Here is a 23,049-nt window from a genome sequence, read left to right on the forward strand (position 1 = left end):
CACTTTGGAGCAGCTGCCCGAACCAGGCCACGCCCACAGCAACAGCGGAGATAAACTCCATAGCAGCTGGGTAGGAAGCAGAAACCCTGTCTGCGCACAGCTTCCCAGCACAAGCCACTAGAGGTCGCTGTTCTCCCAGGAGAGGAGGGCCACAAACCAACAAGAAAGGAAGTCCTTCCAGCCGTCACTCATCCCAGTTCTGCAGTCTATTCGTATCACCATGAAAAGGCAAAGCTACAGGCAGACAAAGATCACAGAGACAACACCAGAGAAGGAGACAGACCTAACCAGTCTTCCTGACAAAGAATTCAAAATAAGAATCATAAACATGCGGACAGAGATGCAGAGAAATATGCAAGAGAAATGGGATGAAGTCCGGAGGGATATCACAGATGCCAGAAAGGAGATCGCAGAAACGAAACAAACTCTGGAAGGGTTTATAAGCAGAATGGATAGGATGCAAGAGGCCACTGATGGAATTGAAACCAGAGAACAGGAACGCATAGAAGCTGACATAGAGAGAGACAAAAGGATCTCCAGGAATGAAACAATATTAAGAGAACTGTGTGACCAATCCAAAAGGAACAATATCCGTATTATAGGGGTTCCAGAAGAAGAAGAGAGAGGAAAAGAGATGGAAAGTATCTTAGAAGAAATAATTGCTGAAAACTTCCCCAAACTGGGGGAGGAAATAATCGAACAGACCACGGAAATACACAGAACCCACAACAGAAAGGATCCAAGGAGGACAACACCAAGACACATAATAATTAAAATGGCAAAGATCAAGGACAAGGAAAGAGTTTTAAAGGCAGCAGAGAGAAAAAGGTCACCTATAAAGGAAAACCCATCAGGCTAACATCAGACTTCTCGACAGAAACCCTACAGGCCAGAAGAGAATGGCATGATATATTGAATACAATGAAACAGAAGGGCCTTGAACCAAGGATACTGCATCCAGCATGACTATCATTCAAATATGACGGTGGGATTAAACAATTGCCAGACAAGCAAAAGCTGAGGGAATTTGCTTCCCACAAACCACCTCTACAGAACATCTTACAGGAACTGCTCTAGATGGGAGCACTCCTAGAAAGAGCACAGCACAAAACACCCACCATATGAAGAATCGAGGAGGAGGAATAAGAAGGGAGAGAAGAAAAGAATCTCCAGACAGTGTATATAAAAGATCAATAAGCGAGCTAAGTTAGGCAGTAAGATACTAAAGAGGCTAACCTTGAACCTTTGGTAACCACGAATTTAAAGCCTGCAATGGCAATAAGTACATATCTTTCAATAGTCACCCTAAATGTAAATGGGCTGAATGCACCAATCAAAAGACATAGAGTAATAGAATGGATAAAAAAGCAAGACCCATCTATATGCTGCTTACAAGAAACTCACCTCAAACCCAAAGACATGTACACACTAAAAATCAAGGGATGGAAAAACATATTTCAAGCAAACAACAGCGAGAAGAAAGCAGGGGTTGCAGTACTAATATCAGACAAAATAGACTTCAAAACAAAGAAAGTAACAAGAGATAAAGAAGGACACTACATAATGATAAAGGGCTCAGTCCAAAAAGAGGATATAACCATTCCAAATATATATGCACCCAACACAGGAGCACCAGCATATGTGAAACAAATACTAACAGAACTAAAGGGGGAAATAGACTGCCTAGGAAACTTCAACACACCACTCACCCCAAATGATAGATCCACCAGGCAGAAAATAAGTAAGGACACGGAAGCACTGAACAACACAGTAGAGCAGATGGACCTAATAGACATCTATAGAACTCTACATCCAAAAGCAACAGGATATACATTCTTCTCAAGTGCACATGGAACATTCTCCAGAATAGACCACATACTAGGCCACAAAAAGAGCCTCAGAAAATTCCAAAAGATTGAAATCCTACCAATCAACTTTTCAGAGCACAAAGGCATAAAACTAGATATAAACTGTACAAAGAAAGCAAAGAGGCTCACAAACACATGGAGGCTTAACAACACGCTCCTAAATAATCAATGGATCAATGACCAAATCAAAATGGAGATCCAGCAATATATGGAAACAAATGACAACAGCAACACTAAGCCCCAACTTCTGTGGGACACAGCAAAAGCAGTCTTAAGAGGAAAGTATATAGCAATCCAAGCATATTTAAAAAAGGAAGAGCAATCCCAAATGAATGGTCTAATGTCACAATTATCGAAATTGGAAAAAGAAGAACAGATGAGGCCTAAGGTCAGCAGAAGGAGGGACATAATAAAGATAGGAGAAGAAATAAATAAAATTGAGAGGAATAAAATAATAGCAAAAATCAATGAAACCAAGAGCTGGTTCTTCGAGAAAATAAACAAAATAGATAAGCCTCTAGCCAGACTTATTAAGAAGAAAAGAGAGTCAACACAAATCAACAGTATCAGAAATGAGATAGGAAAAATCACGATGGACCCCACAGAAATACAAAGAAGTATTAGAGAATACTATGAAAACCTATATGCTAACAAGCTGGGAAACCTAGGCGAAATGGACAACTTTCTAGAAAAATAAAACCTTCCATGACTGACCCAGAAAGAAACAGAAAATCTAAACAGACCAATTACCAGCAACGAAATTGAAGCGGTAATCAAAAAACTACCAAAGAACAAAACCTCCGGGCCAGGTGGATTTACCTTGGAATTTTATCAGACATACAGGGAAGACATAATACCCATTCTCCTTAGAGTTTTCCAAAAAATACAGGAGGAGGGGATACTCCCAAACTCATTCTATGAAGCTAACATCACCCTAATACCAAAACCAGGCAAAGACCCCACCAAAAAAGAAAACTACAGACCAATATCCCTGATGAACGTAGATGCAAAAATACTCAACAAAATATTAGCAAACCGAATTCAAAAATACATCAAAAGGATCATACACCGTGACCAATTGGGATTCATCCCAGGGATGCAAGGATGGTACAACATTCGAAAGTCCATCAACATCATCCACCATATCAACAAAAAGAAAGACAAAAACCACATGATCATCTCCATAGATGCTGTAAAAGCATTTGACAAAGTTCAACATCCGTTCATGATAAAAACTCTCAGCAAAATGGGAATAGAGGGCAAGTACCTCAACATAATAAAGGCCATCTATGATAAACCCACAGCCAACATTATGTTGAACAGCGGGAAGCTGAAAGCATTTCCTCTGAGATCAGGAACTAGACAGGGATGCCCACTCTCTCCACTGTTATTTAACATAGTACTGGAGGTCCTAGCCATGGCAATCAGACAAAACAAAAAAATACAAGGAATCCAGATTGGTAAAGAAGTTAAACTGTCACTATTTGCAGATGACATGATACTGTACATAAAAAACCCTAAAGACTCCACACCAAAACTACTAGAACTGATATCGGATTACAGCAAAGTTGCAGGATACAAAATCAACACACAGAAATCTGTGGTTTTCCTATACACTAACAATGAACCAACAGAAAGAGAAATCAGGAAAACAACTCCATCCACAATTGCATCAAAAAAAATAAAATACCTAGGAATAAACCTAACCAAGGAAGTGAAATACTTATACTCTGAAAACTACAAGTCACTCTTAAGAGAAATGAAAGGGGACACTAACAGATGGAAACTCATCCCATGCTCGTGGCTAGGAAGAATTAGTATCGTCAAAATGGCCATCCTGCCCAAAGCAATATACAGATTTGATGCAATCCCTATTAAACTACCAACAACATTCTTCAGTGAACTAGAAGAAATAATTCAAAAATTCATATGGGAAAACCAAAGACCCCGAATAGCCAAAGCAATCCTGAGAAAGAAGAATAAAGTAGGGGAGATCTCACTCCCCAACTTCAAGCTCTACTATAAAGCCATAGTAATCAAGACAATTTGGTACTGGCACAAGAATAGAGCCACAGACCAACGGAACAGACTAGAGAATCCAGACATTAACCCAGACATTTATGGTCAATTAATATTTGATAAAGGAGCCATGGACATACAATGGCGAAATGACAGTCTCTTCAACAGATGGTGCTGGCAAAACTGGACAGCTACATGTAGGAGAATGAAACTGGACCATTGTCTAACCCCATATACAAAAGTAAACTCAAAATGGATCAAAGACCTGAATGTAAGTCATGAAACCATTAAACTCTTGGGAGAAAACATAGGCAAAATCCTCTTAGACTTAAACATGAGTGACCTCTTCTAGAACATATCTCTGCGGGCAAGGAAAACAACAGCAAAAATGAATAAGTGGGACTATATTAAGCTGAAAAGCTTCTGTACAGCAAAAGACACCATCAATAGAACAAAAAGGAATCCTACAGTATGGGAGAACATATTTGAAAATGACACATCTGATAAAGGCTTGATGTCCAGAATATATAAAGAACTCACACGCCTCAACAAACAAAAAACAAATAACCCAATTAAAAAATGGGCAAAGGAACTGAACAGACAGTTCTCCAAAAAAGAAATACAGATGGCCAACAGACACATGAAAAGATGCTCCACATCGCTAATTATCAGAGCAATGCAAATTAAAACTACAATGAGGTATCACCTCATACCAGTAAGGACGGCTGCCATCCAAAAGACAAACAACAACAAATGTTGGCAAGGCTGTGGAGAAAGGGGAACCCTCCTACACTGCTGGTGGGAATGTAAGTTAGTTCAACCATTGTGGAAAGCAGTATGGAGGTACATCAAAATGCTCAAAACAGACCTACCATTTACCCAGGAATTGCACTTCTAGGAATTTACACTCAGAATGCAGCAATCAAGTATGAGAAAGATCAGTGCACCCCTATGTTTATCGCAGCACTATTTACAATAGCCAAGGATTGGAAGCAACCTGAATGTCCATCGATAGATGAATGGATAAAGAAGAAGTGGTACATATACACAATGGAATACTACTCAGCCATAAGAAAAGGGCAAATCCAACCATTTGCAGCAAAATGGATGGAGCTGAAGGGTATTATGCTCAGTGAAACAAGCCAAGCGGAGAAAGAGAAATACCAAATGATTTCACTTATCTGTGGAATATAAGAACAAAGGAAAAACTGAAGGAACAAAACAGCAGCAGAATCACAGAACTCAAGAATGTACTAACAGGTACCAAAGGGAAAGGGACTGGGGAGGATGATTGGGTAGGGAGGGAGAAGTAGGGGGGTATTAAGAATTGCATGCATGGGGGGGTAGGAGAAAAGGGAGAGCTGTACAACACAGAGAAGGCAAGTAGTGATACTACAACATTTTGCTATGCTGATGGACAGTGATCGTAAAGGGGTTTATAGGGGGGACCTGGTATAGGGGAGAACCTAGTAAACATAATATTCATCATGTATGTGTAGATTAGTGATACCAAAAAAATAAAAATAAAGGGCAGTTCCTGTGTGGTAACCTCAAATGAGTTCTACACAAGAGTATAAAGGGCATATAAAAGTGTAGGCAAAGGGTCTCTTTGTGTTTATACAGAGGATCAAAGCCTAATTGGGCTACCCCGAAAATGAACTAAGATACGATATGAAAAAGAACTTCCAACATCAGCACTCTCTGGAAGACTCATGCCAGAAGATGATCATCAAAAAACCCCAACAAAGATCCACGCACTGCTACAGCTGTAGATGCACTCATCCCACCAGTTCCTGGACTTGCCATGGGAATGAGGAAGGAGATATCTAAGCTGGCCTGTGCATACAGTAAAACAACAAATTTGACTGGATCTATACTGTTGGAACTCAATCAAGAATTAGGAGAAATGCAAATTGTAGCACTCCAAAATCTTACAACTGCAGACTATTTACTGTTAAAAGAACATAAGGGATGTGAACATTCCCCAGGAATGGGTTGTTTTAATTTGTCTGATTTCTCTCAGACTGTTCAAGTTCAGTTGGACAATATCCACCATATCATAGATAAGTTTTCACAAATGCCTAAGGTGTCTAACTGGTTTTCTTGGTTTAACTGGAGAGGGCTGGTAATTACAGGTATGCTTTGGTTATGTAACTATACTCCTATTATGTTAATGTGTGTGCGCAATTTAAGTAGTAGCTTAAAACCTATACATGCTGAAGTTACTCTACAAGAAGATATGTCAAAGAAATAATCAATCTTCCCATGTTTTCTGCCGCTTGCTACTTCTATAGCTTTTCTTCTTCCTTCCTAATTACAACCCTTAAATCGAATTCGTGCCTCATATCAAATTTACCGAGTATCATAATTCTTCCAAGTGGTAAAGATACCTCAAGGCAAATGCTGGGCATAGAAGCTACAGGGCATAAATATGTAAAGAAATAAAAAGCTAACCATTTCAAACAATAAGGCTTCTCTCTCACTTACCAACTTTACATTTCCCTGTATGGCCCCGGAAGATGACAGGTTAGCCAGAGATGGTAAGATTCCTCAAGGGAGGAACAACCTAAGACAGGCACAGTTGCAGGGGGGTCATCAGGTGAGAAATTGGGGATCAACAGAGGTGAGGCTTAGAATCTCACCACCCCTGTTCTGAGAGAATCTTCTGCATACGTGGATGTTTTATTGCCCTTGTCTGGCTTGGATTAACACATAGTCTATAGGCACACACCTGATCATCTACATTTGCTCTCTTACAACACTAAACTATCTTTTCTACCTTTATCTTGTATCTACCTATCACTTCAGCATTTTATTAAAAATAATAATAATAAAGAGAGAAATGTGGTATCCACATATAAGTCAAGTATAAAAATCAAATGAGTATTCATATTTGAACTGACTGTTTATAGTTCATAATGCATGAGCAAAACTGAAGGTTTCTGTGATGGCTGCCCTTGTACTGTTCACCATGTAAGAACTTATTCACTATGTAAGAATTTGTTGTCCATGTAAGAACTTGTTTGTTATTCCTCAGAAGATTGGAGACTGACGAAAATTAGGCTTGTGGTGGATTAATGATTGTGCATTGAGCATTGACTCCCCTATACAGAATTTTATTGTTGTTAACAACCATTTGATCAATAAATATGAGAGATGCCCTCACAAAAAAAAAAAAAAAAAAGAAGTACACACTTCCAATGGTAAAATAATAAGTAACCAGGATGTAATGAATATAGTCAAGATATTGTAAGAGCTTGGTATGGTGATAGCTGGTACCTAGAATTTTCATGTATATAAATGTTGAATCACTATGTTGTACACCTGAAACTAATGTAATGTAATACTGTGTGTCAACTACCCTTCAATAAAAAATAATTATCTACAAAAAAAAAAATTTCCACAAAAAAAATTAGCCCTCATTCAAATTGTAATGAGGAGAACTGGTAAAAAAAAAATTGATGAGCAGATGAAGTACAGTATGATCATTGTATCAACAATGGTCTAAGAGACAAAAGTGAGTCTGTCCTCTGTGCTTCAATATCAGTACCTTCTTTTGACCACTTGGTTTTCAACTTTTCCTTTTGAGATAATTGACTCCAGTAGCTAATGCCAGGGGGTCTCGGTAATTGAATCAGCATTTGCTTGAATAAGGTCCTTTTATTGTCCTCCTAATTTATTGTTGGCATGCCCTATGTCAGTGTAATGGACAATTCAGCATTTTAGCTAAAAGCCTCCCAGGTTATGACTAAAAAAGGCTGCTTACACAGGATATTTTAGTGAGACAGCTCACCGGGATTGTCTAGTTTAAATAGAAAGCAGAATCTGAATGAATGACTTTGTTCTTCCCCAAAGAAGACTATTATTCTCATGTAGGCATCGATGTATTCATCAGTCAGTCACAGAGCATTCATTGTACTCCAGGCTCTGTATTTAAATGCTGGGGCAAGGAAAAAGCAACATGTAATCCCTGTCCTCATGGAACTAATGATCATGCCAAGGGCTAACTCACTCAACAAATATCTAAAATGATGGCTATACTGTAAGAGTGAATTGCACAAAGGGCCTTGAAACAACAGAGAAAATGAGTAAATGATCCTTTCTAGGAATCAAAGGAGACTTTATTGAGAGGGTAACAACTGCTCTTGGTTGTAAAGAATTAGGTGGAGCTTTCAAGAATGAAAAAGGGAAAAGGGGAGTCCAGCCCAAGGGACAGACTCTACATAATCTGCAAAGTCATCATTGTGATACATTGTGTGTATGTACATAATTGCTGTACTGGGAGGAGGGGGAGTTAAAAACAGCAAGAGACTTGGGTGTTGATTATAAAAGTATACAAGATGGTGATGGTGCCCCAAGCAACTCTCCTTTGCCCAGCCAGTGTGTTCCTCCTCCAGGTGCTGTGAATGCTGGCTCATCTCTTCCCACTTCTCCAGAGTTTCTCTAGGTCTTTAGGAGCCACCTCACCCAGAAGTGCCTGAGAGGTTATAGGTGTCACGTCCCAGGGTGACCTGCAGGCAGGAGCTGACTGATCTGAGGATAGAAGAGCCTGCTCCTTGCTTCAAGAAGAGGCAATTCTGCAGTGCTGTTCACACTCCAGAGCCCCCCGGGGATCAGGTTGGGCCTAGAGTCCACCTGAGACTGCATCCTTGCTTAGCTCCTTCCATCTGTCCTGTTTTGCTTCCCTATCTCCTGTCAATCTGAGGGCACACCTCACTATATCACAGTCACAATATCACAGTTCACAGTCACTGCTTCAGACTTTGCTTTTAGGGAGTCTGACCTAAGACTTCAATTTTGATTCTGTAAATAAAAGGGAGCCACTGAAAATTTTAAATCAGTGGAATGACTCAATCAGAATTGCATTTTATAGTTAACACTGTCCTAACTTTGAATGTGAATTTGAGAATATGTCCTCTGATTTATTTTTAATGTAAGAATATACTGCTTTTAAACACTGTTCTGATAGAACTTCTTGGTACCCAGTTTGAGGGGTGTGTGTGTGTGTGTGGTTCTGATTTTATGAATATTATGTGATTACATCTGGGGAGAATGGAAGGGAGCTCTCTCATCCATGTGTTTATTATTTTATGGTAATTGCATTCCAGAATTTTCCCTTTTACTTAATTGTTAGCTGATAGTGGTTATATCATGTTCCTTGGAGGATAACTTCTCACTTCCTTGTAGGTTGTTGGAAAAGCATTCTTATCCTATAGTTCATTATTTCAGAGTATTATTTGAATTACATCTTTAATAATTAATCATGGGTGAGAAAGGTGATCAGCTTTCACTGCTGACCTGTTGGGGATCACTTTGAAAAATATTATAAAGTTTCTTTCCTCCTTTCCTCCCTTCCTTTGCTGGATAACTCAGTGTGTGAAATGTATAACAATTAGGCTTCCATTGCTTAGAAAAACTGCCTTTTAAATTCTGTTTTATAAAAATTCACTCTTGCTAATTAGTTGGCCTTTATGAATAAATTATGCATGTTTTCATTTAACAGGCTCTGAGATGATGTAGGTGTTTGCTGTAGTGTTAACGTTCTTCACTGGAAATACCATTGCTTTTCCAAAACTGTAACTCCGGTCTTGACTTTGGCCATGTGAGGAGGAGAAATTTATGTGTCTATATAATTTCTTCTCAGTCACAGAGAAAAGGAGTAAGTCTTTACTTATGATTTTAACTACATAAGAAAGCCATTAAAAACTTCAAATGAAGAATTACTCTTACTAAAAGTAAAGATGTTATGCTCTCTTTTTATCTTTACCTGAGGAAATCCTATTTAATCTTTAAAGCTAAGTCAGAATATCACTTCCCCTTTGAGAGAGGGGCCGGGGGAGATAATATTTATTCCTGTTTTTCTAATCCAGAAGTCAACCTCTTTTCTGAATTTCTGTAATATTTAGTTCCTACCTCACAAACTGTTGTTGAATGCTCTCTTGGATTGTAACTACATACATTTCAATTAGCTATTACTGCATAAAAAACTCCCAAAACTCAATGGCTTAAAATAATAAAAATATATTATCACTCAAAGACTGTGGGTCAGCTGGGGGTTTCTTTGATCTCTTCTGGGCTCACAGATATGTTTGTGGCCAGCTGTAGATAGGGAGGTGGCTCTGCTCTTCTTTACTAAGTTCCCACATGATTGAGTCTCAGAGTGCTTTAGGTGGTCCAGGACTGCTTTGGCTGGGACAACTGGGCTGTCTTCCATGTGGTCGTTTAGGGTGCACTCAGCAGGTTAGCTCAGGCTTGTTCACATGACAGCTGGGCAGGTTCTGAGAGAGAGCCAATGTGTGCACAGCCTCCTGAGGCTTAGGCTGGGAACTGGCATATCATTACTTCTGCAACATCTTACTAAAGAAAATCACTAGGAAGACAGGTGCCAGGAGTGAGAAATTGGCTTGACTTCTTGATGAAGGCATTGCAAACCACATCACAAAGAACATGGTTCAGAGGAAAGTGAAGAATTGAGGACTTTTTGCAGTGAATATATCACATATGCATATTTGTATACATATTCTCTGTCAGTCTAAAACCTTCTTGAAGGTAAGGCAGTATTTTATCATCTTCTAGCATTAACGGTGTTGTTTAGAATGACCTCTATAGCTTTTAAGTTCAGAGCATATTTCTCCCCTTTTCAACTGATAACAGCTCTTTGCTTATCCCTTGTTGCACTCCATGACCCCTATCCAGTGTGGTCCTAGTGAGTCTATAGGGCTCTCAATTGGGTGCTCTAGCCCAAACAGCTGGTGGAGGGATCAGAGTACAATGGGCTGGAACAATGAATCTTTCTTTCAGAAATTTGATCTGGCAGACCCATTTAAGGAGAGAATGTGGTTGAAGCTGAGGTTCCTCCCTTCTTGAAGCCTGGTTCTTTAAACCTTCCCTCTAGTTTGAAGCCTCCCAGTAAATCCTTTATCTTTCTTCTTATGATGCCATTTAACTGTCATAGAAACACTCCCTACTCAAAAGTTTGTTGAGTGACTGAACAAAGTCAAGGATTCTGTAATCACTGACTGTCTTCATCATAGAAGAGTACTTAGCATATGCTCTCGCAGGGCATGGACACCTTTGGTTTACTCTGCCCAAAGACTTCTCTCCAGGAACTGCCCCTTCCCTCATCTGCATGGTTAGTGAAGAGTCAAAAAAAATTACTGCAAAGGCACCTTAACTTGTGGCCAAAATATATTTGATCATGGTGGCCAATGAGTTCCTCCAATCTGTGAGTGGGGGACCAAGACAGGTGGACAATCTGAATATATAAAATTGACATGTTGTGGAGCATATTTCCAGCCACACACACAGATCTCTTCTGTGAGTGTATGAATTTGGGCAAGGCGCCCTACCTCTCCAGGCTTCAATTTCCCCATCTGTAAAATGGAGCCCACAATATCCATCTCTCAGGGCCATTTAAAATACTGAACATGATAATGAGTGTGAAGTACCTTGTGTAACTCCTGGTAATGTGCAGCTCAGTTATCCTTCTGTGTGAGTATCTTTCCATAAAATACCTGATATGGGAGTTCCTGAATCATTTTTACAAAAAAAAAAACCATAGAAACTATTATATGCCAAGTATTTTGTTAAGATTAGTATTGTTCAGTAAGAACAATACTAAATTCTTATATACCACGATGCTAAGCAATCTGCTTTTATTGACTGATTTAGTTCTCATAGCAATATCCTAGATAGATCCTTTCACCATTTTCCAGATGAGGAAACCAGCTGAAGACACTGGGTCCAGGTGCATTCGGTCCACTCTCTTTCAGCTGCCTCATCTGCTGTCCTTCCCAGGGCTTTCTCAATCTTGTGCATTTTGGTATTTCTGTTGCCCACTGGGGTAAATGAATAAAGCTGCTCACAGCTAGAGGCTTAGAGTATAAAAAGATTTCAATTGTCCATTTTTGGATGTGCAAAATGTTTGGGGTAATGTACACAGTTTTGGGTAATTTTAGAACGATTTTTTACAATAAAGTTTGGGGGAGAAAAATGGTTTTCTGATAATACTGTCTCTCAGATAACCAGAACGTGCAACCTTCCTCTGTTGCCATAGAGAATGGACAGAGGCAAAGTACAAAGCTGATCTCTATATAGAGACATTTAATAATTCAAAGCCGATTCTACTTGTTAAATTACTTCTTGCTGTCACCATGTTCCATTGTGTCCTTTTCTAATGTAATGATCACATTTCTAGGTCTCTAGATTAGCAATAAACTTAAGATTGTTTTAGAAGCCTTCCCCCTATTTCCTCCTTGACTTTTCCTTTCTCTGCCACAAATTAGGATTCTCATAAGAAAACAAAATGTTTTTGATATGCAGCAAATGTTTGATTCTGGACCTAAAGTGTTGCCCAGCATTGGTATGGACAGCACTCTGTCAACCTTTGTTCTTAAAGTACCTGTGAAAGAGAAACATGCTCATAGCTTCTTACTGAAAAAAAGAAGGGCTGTGTTTTTAAATATGTAAATAGTTAGCTCTGTAAGAAAATGCTAATGGCAGGCAACAGAAATAGATCTGTATGTAATCAAAAGCACATCCCATAAGCCATTCGCTGAACAAGAGAAGAAGGGAAAACTTGTCAGTAAATATTTAGAATTGGCATAAAGCTATAATGAGGGAAGACCAGAAACTTTGACAGGAAACCTACTATGTGATAAAAAGGATGCTCCCCTAAATTTCACAATAAACTTGAGTGGAATTTGTTATGGCTCCATGTAAGAGATGCTGTTGGTTCCCTTGCCTTGAGGTGGGACCAACTCTGGGTGCAATTCCAGCACCAGAACTGCTGTGGTATCAGTCTGAGGCATGACTTTACCTGAAACCACAGCCTTTCTTACTCCTTTCCATGTCTTCTCCTGTTTTCTCCACTCCCTTTCTCTGGAGGGCACTTTCAATCAATTGCTTACACAAAATTCCCCATTTCTAGCCCTGCTTCTTGGGAACCTGACTCAAGACACTTACTTTATTAATGGCATAAAGGAATCTCACAGAAGTTAGGAACTGGGTGAGGATGACATGCCTCTTAGGTGGAAGAACTGGGATTCAAATGCCAACTTTTCTAACTGTACCAAAGTATTTCTTCATGTAATTGTTATACAGAGTTGGTAGCTGAGATAATTAAAATACTCTTCTATCTCTGCATTTCCGCACCAATACGATGCTGTTGACCATGTACTGTGGACCATGGATCAAGTCTTATAAATGGAATACTGGTTCCTACTTGTTAATGACATCTACTTGGATGTCTGAGACATCTCAAACTTAATGTATCTGAACTGGGCACTTTATTTTCCCCCAAAGTTGCCCTTTTTTGCAGCCTGCTCCAGCTCAGTTGATGACAACTCCATTCTTCCAGCTGCCCAGGCCAAAATCCTTGAAGGCACTCTGGAAAGCTGTTGTTCTCTCATGCCCTGCCTCCCATCAGAGAATCAGTCCTGTTCTAGCTACATTCAAAACAGTCAGAATCGGACCATTTATCTCAGCTGCACCATCACCTCATGATCTGAGCTGCCATTCTCATCAGGACTAGTGCCAAAGCTTTAACTGACCTCCCCCTACTCTTGCCTCCAGACAGTTAATTATCAGCGAAACATCCAGAAGAACCCTTCAAATATGTAAACTAGTCAGATTACTCTGCTAGTTCTCATTTTCTTCAGAGTAAAAGGCAAGGCTTACATTGACCTGCAAGAACCTGCATAACATGCCCTGCCCACCTCCCGTTATCTTACTCTGTCTCCCACTGTTCTTCCCTTTTGCTCATGGCTCTGGCACACCATCCTCCCTGCTGTTCCTCAAACATGCTAGAAACGCCTCTGCAGTCGGTCCTTTGCACTGGCTGCTTCCTTTGCCTTGGACACTTTTCCCCCAGATATTTACATGGCTCCCTCTCTCACCTAAAGTTGGATAACTTTCTTTTATCCTACTTTACTTTTTTTTATAGCACTTACGTTCTTCTGATATATAATAATATTGATTATTAATTAATTTATTTATGGTTTCTTCTCCCTGTTTTCCCACTAGAATGTAACCACGTGCAGGAAGAGAGCTTTGTCTGTTTTTGTTCACTGAAAAATCCCATGTGCCTAGAGTAGACTGGCACCTGGTAGCACTTAATGAATGTGTGTTGAAAGATTGAATGAAACTTACCTCTTTCAGTTTGAGCTTCTGTCTTTTGATCAAAATGGGAACTGTACAGAATGACAGTTTGGAGTTGAACGACCAGTGGAATAACAAGCAAAAATTCTGAGTATTTGGTTTCATGGTCAAATTCATTGATGTGGAGATTGTACACACACACACACACACACACACACACACACACACACACACACGGTTTTCATCCCAGTTTTATCATACTGTTCTCTGTTTTTTCCATGGGAATTTCTCTTTAAGGTATATATTTCACTGAGGCACTGAACTACCATCTCTCATCATTTAAGGACTTTGGCAAATTCTCTTCTGTTTGATTAGCAACTGAACAAGAGCACAGTAAAAAAATCAGTTGTTTATGAAATTTCAAATCAAACAATTCAGATAGTGTATTTTAAGACAAGTCAACCATCACCTGTTTCCTTCTTCCTTTTTTACTTGGATAGCATTTTTCACCTAAGGATAAGAAAACATATTATCCTTCCTGCATCAAATAGGGATACTTAATAGGTTCATGGGGTGCTACAAAATCCTTATTCCCACAGGATTAAAATGTTAATAGTCTATTTATACTTTGATTGCTTCTCAATCTGGTTCCAAATCGCTAAGGAAGAAATTACATCATAAAAAACCTTGTCAGCCTCATTAGAGAACATGTAACCATATTTATGCATGAAAGAGGACTAAAGAGAAGCATTTCAAAGTACTACACTGTTTTCTCTGAGGAGCAGAACTCTGGGGAATTGATACTGATTTCCTGTACAGTCCTCTTACGAAGATTTCTACAGACTGTGAAATAGTTTGTGTTTAGTTGAACAAGTTAAAGTCCCCTTTACAGGATCCTTCCTAATTTTTAAAGTTAGGATGCTTAATCCAAAGTTTAATATTCTTCCATCTTAAGTAAGGAAGTAACAACCCACATATTCTTAAAATATCCTTTCTGGATACTCATTCTCCTTTAGATATATATTTTCAGCCATTTGTATAGCTGTGAAGCTCAGTCTTTCATATATTTAACAAAAGGTCATGTTTTTACAATTGACATAATTGTTCTTTGGATGGCGCAAGCTTGATTGCTGTTGGAAGGTAATAAAGTCTTGGTATCCCCAACACTTCGTGACAAGTACTGAATGGTCCGGTGGTGATCAGCAGTGATGACTGTCCCCATGAAGATGAAGCCCATCTATTGCAAGTACAATATTGAATCTGGAGGTTAATGCATTGCTGACTCCTCAGGCAATCAGCATTTGCCCCAACATAGCTTTGTGGAAAATAAGTGATCACTGACAGTTGGAAGTCATGCCCCATAAGTATTAAAAGTTTTGGGCCGCAGGCATGTTGCCGAGTAGAGCCTGGAACTCCTGAATTATTGGTAACATCTTTCAAACAGGCCTGCTGGAAGGCCTATCAAACTAACCAAAGTTTAAGACAAGATAGTTTTCTTTCAGTCATGACTTTTTTTGTGGATGCAGCATTTTGCAAATTAAAGAGCCTTTAATCTATATCACAAAGGAACACAGTGAGGTGACCTTGGAAAATATTGCTGAACTGGCCATTTATTTAAGCAGAGAGGATCCTTCTACTGTCCTCCCTCCCACCTAAGAAAATAACCGATGGCTTCAACAAGATTTGATGTTAACTAGACAGGATTAATGATAGGAGGGGAGAGTGTTAACTATAATCGCTAATAATGAAACTTGTGAGAAGAAAAGTTCTATATTTTGAAGTGGCTGTGACTGTATGTGCAAATCAAAACTGGTAGAGATGTTTGTGTTTTGTTGAAAGAAAAACAAACTGTGATGATCCATTATGTCGAGCTACATTTAGAAGCAATCAGCTTGAAAAGAAAAGTTTATTCCTTGTATATGACCTGGAATTTTTCCCATCTGAAAACAGGTGCAGAGTTGGCTACATCTACATGAGATGCATGAACATAATATATTTCTTGAGGGCATTTTTCTTCTCTCTCAGATACTCGTTTTTATTTGAGATTGTTACATTGTCATTTAAATGCTAACTTCAGTTCCATTCTTTGCTGTAGGAAGCGCTTATTCATTAATTGGAAAAAAAAGGAAAGAGTGCACAGCTGCCCGAGTAGTTAAACTAAAACACTTTCTGTTTTCAACATCATCTGCCAAAAATAATGTCTGACATTATGAGAGGAAGAAAGATAAATACATTTGGAGGCTTGGGAAAAATCAATTCATTTTAACATTACATTGTTTCTATGAGAAATAGAGCCAAAGAAATGCTTGCATTTTGTATATGAATCACAACCATGTGTATTAAAATATAGAATGTTTGCTTGTCTCAGTTCCTGAGTTCTGCCTTGGCCAAAAGTGAGTTTCTCCTGGAAGATGTGTAAAGACCCTTGAGTTTCCAGAAAACTCTTAAGTGAATGTGTCAGTGCACTTAGTAGGACTCTGATGGTTCTCTAAATTACTGTCACTACTTTTTTAAGAACATAGTTTGCACATTGAAAATATGTGCTTTCAAATTTTCTTTGCTCTATAGCTTCTACCTTTTTTCTCCTTCCCCTCCCATTCTTCCTCTTCCTCCTTTCCCTCCTACTCTGTAACCTAAGGAACAAAGGAAAAACAAGTTTGAGATTCTATTAAAATATAACTCATTTTAGTGTATATTAGAACTATGACTACTTAATATTTATTTAATCAATTAACACTGATTGTGTTCAGGGTTCTCACACAAAAAAATAAAATAAAAAAACTTGTAAAAATCATCCCTTTATATTTAATTGGTCAGCAGTTCATTTGATGCTAGAACATTTCACACCCTAAAAATAAAATTGCTAGTTTCAGCTTCTTACCCAGCTGTTTTAGTGGCACGGAATTACTTTTTTACAATTTACAACTTCATTTTCCTCTTCTTTTGGTCCTCAGAATGTGGAATAGATCTGGTCACAACTTCTGCGGGATAACTGATAAAATTGTTCCTAGGGCAGAAGTCGATTAATTTTTTATTTACCTTCTTCATGGCTCTTTAAAAACTTCTTCTCTTTTCATAGAATGCTGTTTTCTGGTGTTGTCATATTTCCAATTTCTTCCTATCTTCTTTTCTTAGCCCCAAAGCCACTTTCTCCCAGAAAGTTCCCTTGGCCACCCATTCCTTCCCCATGCCAGAGCAATTTCTCTCTCTCTCCCTCATTATTATAACACAGAATGTTAAAACTGCTTTTTGCATACCTCTAATATTTCTCCCATGATACAGGAGAAATATTATATGTATGCTCTTAATATATTACATACTTTTGGAAGGCAAAGCACATGTTTCATGCATTTTTATATTCCCTACTCCACTCAGGCAAGTTCATTGTATAAAAAATGCCTTCCCTATGTGGATAAAGAATGAACATATTTACAGTGCTCATGATATATTTTTATTTTATGTATATCAAGTACACTGGGGTTAAGAGTAGGTTAGATGTCAAGGCTTTAAATTAAAATGGTAATATTTACTGTAGTCTTGATAGTCTGTATTTTTCAGGTTAAAAAAGACATGAAAGTTAGGGTGACATACAGGAGGTAAGTTCAGGATTCACAAAGAAAAGAAAGAAGAGTCCTCAGTGTTGTAAATATCAATCATGTTTGTCTGAAATTTCCTACTCCATAGTAACAGGATAAGGACTAGAGCTTAGAGTCCTTTAGCGATAGAGTCACTTCCTAGTAAATAAGAGAATGTACTCAACTTCTTTAGAATAGTTTTTAAAGAATAATGAATGCTTTTGAAAGAATATGTTGCAGTTTGTTTTGAGCAAAACTGAAATATAAATAAAAACAAATGTGTTGTATTCTTTCTCTCCCTTGGCTTTTTTTGTCCTTAAAAGAAAGGGATATTTAGAATGTCTGGAATTATTTATAAAATTAGCACACATTCCTCCCAATAACACAGAAAAATATCTGACCCACAGTTGCCCCAGTTTGTTCAACACTGTGGATATGCTATGGATAGAGTATCTGTTCTTCCACAGCCTCCTGGCTGCAGGGAACAAAACTCTGGGTAAGAAAAGTTGGATGGTTTTCAAAACTGCCATCCTTAGCAGATTTATAGGCATAAAGAGACTATCATTAAATTTAGTCAATGACCCTGAGCTTGGAATAATCTGGAACTGGTACTCTCAGCCAGGGTGGACAAAAGTCTAAGGAGCAATTAGGGATAAATAACAAGATTGGATTCTGACATGCAGGTGAGGGGTGAGTAGGAAATAATTGAAATGTTCATTGGGTGATATTAGATAATTTAACTCTAACTAAATAATAATTTCTTCTTTGTTGAGCAGTCATAGAGTTACTCAGCAGGGTCATCTGCCAGTAACATTAATACAATCAGAGCTTCTCAAACTTGGGTGTACATAAAAATTACCTGAGGATCTTCTTAAGTGCAGATTCTGTTGAAGCAGGTCTGGGGGGTGGGGTCTGAGATTGCACATTTCTAGCCGGATCCTCAGTGATGCTCATCTTACTGATACCCAAACATGCCCTGATCAGAAGCAAGTGTCTATAGTTGCATTATCTAATACAGCATTTGATGGGTTACATGTGAATATTGAACACTGAATTGATATATGCTGGAAGTGTAAAATGTCAGATATTTTTATTGAAATACAATTTAAATACCACAAAATTACCCCATTTAAAGTGTATAATTCAGTCGATTTTAGTGTATTCACATGGTTATGTAACCATCACCACTATCTAATTCCGTAACATTTTCATCACCCAAAAAGAAACTTTGCACTTTAGCTAGCTATCACCCCATCTCCCATTCCAATTGCTTCCAGAGCCTGGCAAACTACTTTCTTTCTTTATGGATTTGCCTGTTCTGGATATTTCATATAAATGGAATCATACGTATGTGATGTTTTGTATCTGGCTTCTTCCCTTAGCATATAGTTTTTAAGGTTTATCTGTGTTGTAGCGTCTAGCAGTACTTTATTCTTTTTCATGACTAAATAATATTCCATTACAAAGACACATTTTGTTTATCCATTCATTTGTTGGTAGACACTTGGATTTTTTCTACTTTTTGGCAATTATGAATAATGCTGCCATGAACATTCTTATACAAGCACTTGCATGAACATGTTTTCAGTTACCTTGAGTATACAACCTAGGAATAGAATTGTTTGGTTGTATGATAACTCTGTGTTTCCATTTTTGAGGAATTCTCACACTGTTACCCAAAGCTGCTGAATCATTTTACATTCACTCTAGCAGTCTGTAAAAGTTCCAATTTCTCTACATCCTTACTAACACTTGAACCAATGTTAATACATTATTATTAACTAAAATCCATACTTCATTCAAATTTCCTTACCCTTTGCCTAGTGCCCTTTTATGTTTCAAGATCCCATCCAGATACCACATTGCACTTGATTGTCATATCTCCTCAGGTTTCTCTTGGATGTGACAGTTTCTCAAACTTTCCTTGTGTTTCATGACCTTGATAGTTTGAGGAATAGTGGTCAGCTATATATATTGTAAGATGCTCTTTTATTGGGATTTTTAAAATAATTTTCTGAGAAGGCTGGAGTTATGGGTTTTTGGGAGGAACATCACAAATAATGATTATCACATCATATCAAGGGTACATATTGTCAACATGATTTATCACTGTTGATGTTGATCTTGATCACTTGGTTGAAGCAGTGCTTTTCAGATTTTTCCAAAATAAAGTTATTAATTTAAAAAAAGTCATATCAGTAAGGACTCATGGATATCTATTTTATACTTTGAGTTATAATCCAGCACTGTTTTATTTTGTTTTGCTCAAAGTATTCCAGGCTTGACCATTGAGGACTCTTTCAGTTTGACATATTCCCATCAATGTGAGGTTTGTTACTGTTCTGAGCCCTTCTTTACTTTCAGGCACTACATGATGTCCAGGCTCATCTTATGTATTTCCTTCCTTAGTTGTAGAATCAGCCACTTCTCCAAGGAGCCTTGGCTCCTTCCATTGAATAATGGTATTTGAAAACAAGATCTGGGCATTAGGCTATTTGAGATCTTTCTAGTTTGTTAATGTAGGTATTGCTATGAACTTCCCTCTTAGAAATGCTTTTGCTGCATCCCATAAGTTTGGTATGTTGTATTTGCATTTTAATTTATCTATGGATATTTCTTGGTTTGTCTTTTGATTTCTTCTTTGATCCAGTGGTTATTTATTAGTATATATTTTAATCTCTATATATGTGAATTTTCTAGTTTTCTTCTTGTAATTGATTCCTAGCTTCATACCATTTTGCTCAGAAAAGATGTTTGCTATTATTGCAATCTTCTTGAATTCCTTGAGACTTTTTTTATGACCCAATATATGATTCAACTTTGAGAATGTGAGCTTGATAAAAATGTGTCTTCTGTTGCTTTCATTTGGAATATTCTGTAAATATGTGTTAAATCCATCTTCTCCAAGATGAAATTTAAGCCCAATGATTCTTTACTGATTTTCTGTCTGGATCATCTATCCTTTGATGAAAATGAGATATTGAAGTCCTCTAGTGTTATTGTATTGCTACTTTTCCCTCTAGGTCTGTTCATATTTGCTTTATGTATTTAGGTGCTCCTATGTTAGATGCATAAATATTTACAAAATCATATCCACTTGTTAGATTGCTCTTTTTAGGACTATGGATTTTATCCCAGATGTGATGCAAAGATGATGGCAGATTGTATTTTCCAAAGCTGGCAACAATACCATCTGTCCTACATGCTCTTTCAGAGTGTGACCTTGTCACACCTCATCAAGGGGTGGAGTCAAATTTCCCATCCCTGATTCTGAGCTGGCTTTGACTCCTTCATTGAATAGAGCATGGAGGAAGTGATGCTATAATGATTTCTGTGATTGAGTAATAAAAAGTAATACCTATTTTATCTTGTTTGTAGTAGTACTTGTGTAAGAATGCCTAAGGCCACCATGCTATCAGGAAGTCAAGCTACCTGCAGAAACCATTAGCAGGTACTTTGGTCAACAGTCCTAGTCTTCATCTCATAGCAGCTCAAGTAAGTGAATGAGTCATCTGGGAATCCCAGCCACTAGACATTGAATCACCCCAGCCTTTGAATTTTTAAAGTCAAGACATCATGAAACAGACTACTGATTCCCTCTGTGCCTGTCTGCATTTCAGACCCAGTAAATCTTTGAGCATAATAAAATGGCTGTTTTAAATTTGGTTTAAAAGGTTTGGGACTAATTTATTATATAAGCAAAAATAACTGGAATAGAGCCATTGGAAGTTTTTGACTTTGGAAAGTGATATGATTGTATCTATACTTTAAGATGATCACTGATTGTTCTTTAGGGATCAGACTACAGCAAAGCAAAAGTGGAAATGGGAAAGTTAGGAGGCTGTTGTAGTTCACCAGAAGACAAGTGATGGTAGCTTGGATAGGGTGCGATTTGTACAAGAAAGAAGACTTTGTGGGATTCTAGATATAGTCCGAAGATGAGGCCAGTAGGACTTGCAGAGGAATCAGGCAAGGGGCAAAAAAGAAAGAGATGAGTCAAAGATTACTCTAGAGGTTCTGGACTGAGCAACTGGGTTACAATGAAGGTGAAGAAGATAGAAGGAGGGAACATATTAAGTTTATGAACACCTTTGAAGCATTCCAAGGAAGATAGCAGTGTTGGGAGATATTTATATGTGCCTGCAGTTTAGGGTAAAAGTGGAACTGGAAAAATAAAATTGAAATATCAAAACATAAGTGATACTTAATGCTATATGCTTGGATGACACAATTTAAAGAATAACTATGGTTTTGAAAAAAGAGGTGTCCTTAGACTGAGCCCTCAGATGTGTCAACATGAAAAGGAGGAGCAGACATCAAAGGAGAAAACAAAGTAGGAGGAACACCAGGAGACGGCACTGTCTTAAAAGCCATGTGAAGAAAATGACTTACAGAGTCCTGAGTCACAGAGTGATTCAAATGCTACTCACAGATCCAGTGGATTTCATAATGAGAACTGACCATTGTGTTCGTTAACCTCGAAGTCATGGGTAACATTGATGAGAGTGACTTAGTGGGTTGACAGAGATTACTGCCGGAACAAGAGAGAGGAAGTAGAGATGAAAAAGAGCAGGTCACTTTTTGAGGATAATTACTGTAAAAAGGCAAAGGAAAATGATAATGTAGTTGAAAAGAGAAAAGGGATTAAAGACTCATTAATATTGAGAGATAATATAACATGTTACAGAATGTGCACTGCTAAGAATGATTTACTAGAAAGGAAACAATTGATGATGCAGGGAAGAGACAAATATCCGGAAGAGCCAAATTCTTGGGTAGGAAAGTGGTGATTAGGCTCAGTATCCACGTGGAGCATGGAGAAGGAAAAGACCATCCGGTAGGGGAGGCAGAGCTCACAGGCTCTGAGCAGGAGGTTGGTAAATTGGATATTGTAGAAGATGGAAGTTCCGTTTGTTTGAATTTTCTCAGTGAAATAAAAAGTCACCTGCTGATAGGGAAGAGGGGGCTGGGTGCTGGGCATGAGAGATTTGAGGAGATGTGAAATAGTTATCTCAAAAAAAAGAAGAACAAATTGGCCAGGGAATTGTAGAATTTCTGGGTATCACTTAGGTAGCACTTGAGGTCAGTGGTCATGAATATAAGGTGAGGTCATTATAAGGTGAGCAGGGTGTGGAGTTTTCTCTAGCTATGTTCAGCTATTTAAAGTGGAATTTAAACAGGTGTTGGAGGTATTTGTTTTGTTTTGTTTTGTTTGGTGATTTCAGTGGAGGAGAGAGAATGGAGTTGTGTTAGGGTGGGTGGTATTATTGTTCCCAGTTTTCACTTTGTCCACAAAATAAGATTATACTTCTATATCCCTTCCCATGTGACTTACAGTGCCTGCTACTAGCCACTGTCGCATTGACCTTGGGCCCAACCATGTGATTTGCTTTGGCTAATAGAATGTGAGCAGATGTCGTGCAAGGAGAGACTTGAAACACGCTTGCATGATTTGGCTGGTTCTGTTGAGCTTTTGCCAGCACCGTGAG

Source organism: Manis pentadactyla, chromosome 5, assembly GCF_030020395.1.
Source record: "Manis pentadactyla isolate mManPen7 chromosome 5, mManPen7.hap1, whole genome shotgun sequence".
Lineage (NCBI taxonomy): Eukaryota > Metazoa > Chordata > Mammalia > Pholidota > Manidae > Manis > Manis pentadactyla.